This window comes from Malaclemys terrapin, chromosome 1 (assembly GCF_027887155.1).
Source record: "Malaclemys terrapin pileata isolate rMalTer1 chromosome 1, rMalTer1.hap1, whole genome shotgun sequence".
NCBI classification, from domain to species: Eukaryota; Metazoa; Chordata; order Testudines; family Emydidae; genus Malaclemys; species Malaclemys terrapin.
This window is the reverse complement of record NC_071505.1, coordinates 47,085,792-47,091,791: the sequence shown is the minus strand read 5'-3', so window position 1 is coordinate 47,091,791 and position 6,000 is coordinate 47,085,792. Positions and strand designations below refer to the sequence as shown.

At 46.9% G+C, this 6,000-nt stretch overlaps 1 protein-coding gene across 4 annotated transcripts in view; it reads left to right on the top strand.

Annotated features, from left to right (window-relative positions):
* Positions 1 to 3,313: 3,313 nt before the first annotated feature.
* Positions 3,314 to 6,000, top strand: part of MET (MET proto-oncogene, receptor tyrosine kinase) — a 141,687-nt gene continuing 139,000 nt past the window's right edge. For 3 of the 4 annotated variants that reach the window (XM_054023687.1, XM_054023659.1, XM_054023677.1), the window contains exon 1: positions 3,314 to 3,503. The gene's annotated coding sequence lies outside the window, so the exon portion shown is untranslated. Of the gene's footprint in view, positions 3,504 to 3,931; positions 4,299 to 6,000 lie in introns of those variants that run through there. The other variant, XM_054023670.1, reaches the window with a different exon arrangement.

Here is a 6,000-nt window from a genome sequence, read left to right as displayed (position 1 = left end):
TCTCTGATTTTCGGATCAATACGTATCTGGGAACTGTTGATACCCTACTGTTCTGCAGCTTGTGTCTCATACTGCTAACCTAAAATAACATGGCATCAGCAGGGTAAAAAATGGAAAGGAAACATCTGTTTCTCCTTTTTATGCTGGGTGACAATCCATTTGTTAACTTTAGAATAGCACTGACTATAACATTGATAACAGTTCTGGTGCTGGCTATTATTCAGCCAAAGCAGGTGCATCGGGAACTAGAGAGCAGATAAAGAACACATGACTTGCTTTCTTACATGTGGGTGATCATTAGATTGAATCCTTTTTCTTTACCTTTTCCTTTTAAAAATAATAAGGATCTATCCAAGTCTGATGTAGCTGTTTATATTTCTTCCCTATTAGTGCTGGATGATGACTGGTCCTGCATGGGAGCACAAGGGGAATTGGGTGGGGGGAAAGAGAGCCTTCCATACTGGTTGGCAGAGGGGTGCACATACTTTACCTCCACAAAGGAGTAGAAGGCACCTAAAATCATATTTTTCACTACCCTTGGAAGCATTGTGTCTGCCTGGGAACACCACAGAATGCCTCTGGGGACTGGTATTTATGTGTTCTACCTCCATATCCTCCTTGGAAGGCTGGTCCCTGTTCAGAGGCAATAGACTACAGCCTTTAATCTGTATTAAAGTATTTTGAGCACTAATGAAGGGCCGCATCACATTTTGTTACAATATAAGGGCCTGATCCAAAGTCCATTGAAGTCAACAGAAAGATTCCAATTTACTATGAAACAAATTATATCAGGCCCTGAATCAATCAAAATTATATCTTTGTGTTGATTTTGTTTTGGGGGGCAAAGGCTGTTTTTATTTTTGTTTTGCACAGCACCATACACTTTGTCAGCATTTATCAAATAATGAGACAACAAATAAAAATAATCCTTTAGTTGTCCTGTAGCCATAGGATTATAGGTTTTTCTTATTAAAATAAGATGAACTCCTTTATGTTATTTTTGGAAGTGCAAGATATTATAGAATGAGATTCCACAAATTAAGCAGATAAAATAAAAAGGGTAAAATTCTGGTTTGATGACACATTTGCTTTTGGCAATGAATCATTTCCCATCTAGGTTAGATGTCTCTATCACTATAGCCAACAAGTTGGTATGAAACACAGTCACACAAGCAAATTGTGAAAGTGATGATGATGCATATTAGTGGTAGGTTGGCCGACAGCTTTTTTAAAATAACCACTGGGCTAAAGGTTATGAGGGAGTGCCTCTAGGCTTTGTGGGTCAGGCTGTTATTGCAGTGATTTTTGTAGACACCTAAAAGTCAAGTGTTGCAAAGCTAAAGTTCCTTTGTAAAACTGGACCTTAATCTCTCAGGGTATGCCTACACTGCACCGTAAGTCCAGGACTAGTACAACTCAAGTTAGCAGATCGTGGGTTCATTAACACAGGGCTTGAGCATCTACAACTATTTGTAACCCCAGGTTAGGAATTGTTGAATTCTGGCTCCCAACCTGAGGCTCCAGCATTATGCAAGCCCCAATCCAACTACCCATATCTCCAGGGCTTAAATTCTCATAGAGTATTTCCTGGAGCTCCCAGTCCCCTGCCCCGCTCAGGGCTTCAGGCCCACGGGGAGACGCCCTGCAGCTCAGGGCTCCAGGCTTCAGCTGTGGAGCCCCATGCACCCCCAGAAACCAGCTTGCAGAACCCCAGAGGGCTGAAGACCCCCAGCTGAAAACCAACAGAATCAGGCTGGAGTCAGAAAATATTTACCAGAGCTCTGCTCCAGACAGCTCCAACTGAATTTAAACCCTGTATATCTCAGACTTTCTAGCACATTCCCAAACTATAGCTGCTCTAGCTCTTTATTCATGGTGCAGTATGGGAAAACTTGACTGTCCACCACATGTGACTGTCAAAAGGACAAAAAAAGTCAGCCCATGGGAGTATGGAATACTTCTGGTAGACTCCCAGAGCACAGATCCAGTGGGGCTGTGTCTACAATGCAAAGCCATAAGGCTTGAAGCCTGGGTCCCAGCTTCACTCAGGCTCAGCCACTCCACTCTTGTGGACTCCTGGGAACCCTGGGTTAGCACAATTTGTGTGTAGATGGGAAGGAGGGTTAGGCTTGAGAATGAGTTCAAACCATTACTGTGTACACATACCCTCAGTGCCTCAGTTTCCAAACTGTAAAAATGGAGAGGATACCTACCTTACAGAAATGTTGTGAAGATAAATCCCCAATACTTTGTATCTGAGCACTTAGTATCCCTTGTGACTCACATAGGCACCTTTACCGATAGATGGCTATTTGATTATCTATATGGGATTATTTAAATCCATTTTCTAGAGGACAGATGTTCACAATACAATTCCCACCTCTGACACACCCAGTAGAGAGACTATGGACCGATTCCCTTCATAGGACTGCCTGGTTTATGCTGTAGCTGGGGCAGCATGGCAGGGGCACTGACACTGAGTTGCTAGATGAAAAATTAATATTTCTTCAGGTACCAATACTTTCAGGTAGTAACACAGGGTAGAAGTTCTGCTTTTAAATCCGATTTTTTTAAAGGCAGCATAAATGTCTGAACACGTCTCATCTTCCAGCCTTAGAGGGACCACCTAAGGGCTGGATCCTGCAAGTCTCCCCCGATGGGCTTGCAGGATCCAGATCAATGAGTTCAGTGGGGCTTTGCAGCTGCCGCTGGGAGCCCGGTGCAGGCTCAGGGGCGGTTAGGGATGAGGCAAGGGAAGGCAGTTTAGCTCTTTCCAGTGTACTCTGTGCGGTGCGTGGCACTTCGGGGGAAGTCCGGGTCCCCCGGGTATGCTTGGGGCAGTTACACAACGAGGGAGACGCAAACAGCGGCAAAGGGGGGGAGGGATCACGATGGGTGTCAGGGCCCAAAAGACCACTGGGGCTCTGCGGGGCTGGCCAGTTTGGATCCCCACCCCACAATGCCACGCTTGTTGTCCCAGCTGAGTCAGGCTTGTCGCTGTTCAGCAGCCCGGCCCGGCGGCAGCTCCGAGCCCGCCTGGGCTTAGTCCCTGGGCTACTGACCCAACTGGTTGGGGGGAGGGTCCCAGGAAACTCCCCCTGTTCACCTGGAAAGTTGGGGCGCCGGAGCTGTGGGGCGGGGGGCTCTCCACGTGGGCAGCGCAGCCCGGCCACCGGCCGCACCCCCGGGAGAGGGGGAAGGGCCGCTTCCTCCGCGCTCCCGGGCCCCTGCGAGGCAGGCGGTGAGTCACGGCCAGGGCAGGTCAGGACGGGGCGGGGCAGTGGGGAGCCGAGGCCAGCCGCCGGTTTACCGCTGGGAGCCGCCACAGGAGCGGGAGAGGCGCCGAGGGAAGTGCGCAGCGCCGGCGCCTCTAGGTGCCTTGGGGAGCAGCAGGGCTGCGCCCACCCCCCAGCAGCAACGTTGCCTCCAGGTGGCGGGAGCGCAGCGCGGGAATCGGGGACCCAGATACGGAGCAGCTGCCTCGGCTTCCTCGCCCGCTCAAGGTACAAACTGAGAGTGCCGGGGACCGGCCTGTCCAGCCACCCGGCGCCTGGGTCAATGCTCAGCCCCGCGTGTGGGAGGGGGATCCCCCCGCCCGGCTCCTCAGTGCCGCGGGGCGGGGAAGGGGCCAGATTCCGCAGCTCTCAGCAGGAGCGAGGACTGGACGAGGATCTGGCCCCAAACTCGTACAAAACCGAATCGATCCCGTTGGCTGTGGCAGTGGACTCGAGCCCGCGGCTGGGGGGCGGGGAGGAGGGGTGAGTGCACTTGTAGCTGTCAGTAAGCCCGGGGACAGCAGGAGGAGGGCTCGGTGCAGTGGGACTGGCTGCACGCTCCTGGGGCTGAGTCAGGGGGAGTTCTCCGGGCGAGCGCAAGGGGAGCGAGCTGCATGACTCCGGAGCCAGTGACTCTGCCGCGGGCAGGGGGAGGTGGTGAATGAAGGGGGGGGGTGTGTGCGCGTGCGGCGCCTACAATCATCCACTCTGGAACAACCACGATCTGACTCAGCCTGACGGCAGCGCCGGGGAACTGGCCAAGTGGCGCAGTGGCCGCGTAGCCGCGAGGAGCCCCCGCACCCTTCAGCGCTGAAAGGGGATCGCCTCGCCCTGCTTGCAGGTGCACGTGCACCTCAGCTGGTGTCCTTAGCGCCGCGCCTCCTAGGCGGCTTCTGCCCTCGCACGTTCCCAATGGGATGACCCCGCTGCTTGGGAATGTAGCGGGAGGCGTTGGTGTCCTGCTAGAAACCCCTAGAGCGGACCCCGGCTGGAATACCGCGTTGTTGGCTTTAGCAGAGACAGGTACTGTATGCATGTGGCACTGCCGTGGCGTGGGAGTCAGTTAAGGGGTTCCGATTAATTCCGACCAAGGGAAACGTCAACTCCACTCTGGTGTCTTCTGCATTCGTTTTTTATTTTACAGGAATCGCTGCTTTAGCAGCTGGAAACTTCCTGGGTTTGAGATGTAATAATAAAACCCTTTACCACCCTCATGTGTGTGAGGAGTGTCACAGAGTCTAATTTTGTCAGAATCATGTCAGTTCTTCAAAACTTTCATCAGATGATTATCTATATTCTTTTTCATTTCTAAGATATCCTAGTCAACTACTACTAGGTTAAGTGTTCCAAGCGGCATTAGAAAGAAAATGCCATACTTACAAAGCACTCTCCAGAAATGTTGTAAGAATCATCACATTGTATAACACAATATTTAGGCTTGTGTTTCAGTCCCTAGGAGCCAGACACCTACCATACATATGTTGCTTTTAACATGTATCTTGTGTACTATTTTTCTTGTTAACTATGACACTTTCTCTTTGTGACTGTCTATTTGGTATGATCATATGGACCATTAGCTGTGCTGTTGGGGCATAATAGGTGCAGAAATGCAAATGAAGTCAAAGGCTTTGGGTTATTCAGACAGTTTTGTCAAATTTAACTTGAAAGTTCAATTTAGGAAAAAAATGTTTTAAATATTTGGCTATTGATAAATTCTTACATAGTCAATCAGGCTTCTATTAAGTTAGTATACTTTTTTTTTTTAAGCATTTATCTTCCAGATTATGTAATTTACAGATCTGGTGTATTTTAAATATTTCTTGCTGTTATATTGTAATTTTTTTTATTTTAAAGATGAAATTTGTCCACAATTAGGAATAATTTACACTCTGTAATGAAATTTAAATAGTGTGCCCATATCAACATTAAGTTAGATGGTCTATTCTTTATAAATATTTATGTATGTTCTAGAAACTGTAAGTATTTAGGTTAATCCTCACCCCCTAAAATGTTGAATAATATTTAAATAATACAAACACTTTAATAACTATGCAGTTCTTTGGGATTTTTTGCATTTATAATCTACAGGATTTACTTTGAGAAGCTGCAATGTATGGATGTTTTCAGTTTTCCCTCTGCATATTATGGTAATTCATTTGCTTTTGATATATCTTATTCAAAATGTCCTTTTATATTGCTGGCAAGCAGAAATAGGTGGGAATCACTTTTGAAATTCGAAAGACACAAAATCATACTTAGGCAAGGTACAAAATGTCCAACTTCTCTATAAGAGATGTTTAAATATTTGCAGCTAATATTTACACTGTGTGTTATCCAATAAAGACCACAACACTGCTGTTTTGCAAGAGTCTCACATTTAAAAACAAAATAACCTGAGAGAATAACTGCTCATTACCTTCCTAAACCACCTGTAGCCATAGATAGTTTGTAATAAAGGTCTTTTAGTACACAACTGATAATTTGAAGAAAGGTAAATACACCAAATTAGTTATGTACAACAATCCTTTTTAAATTCACATCAAAATCTATTTCCAGAGGGTTGAAGAAGTTTTGTCTTGTCTTTTGTCTTAGTGTTTTTCAGAATTTATGAGCATTCCATAACACTTGTTTCTCTTGACACACAGCTGCAGATGTTCTTGTTAGAGGGTTTCTTTCTTTACAAAGGTTGTTCTGAAGCCAGCATATGGCTTACAGTTGATGGTAA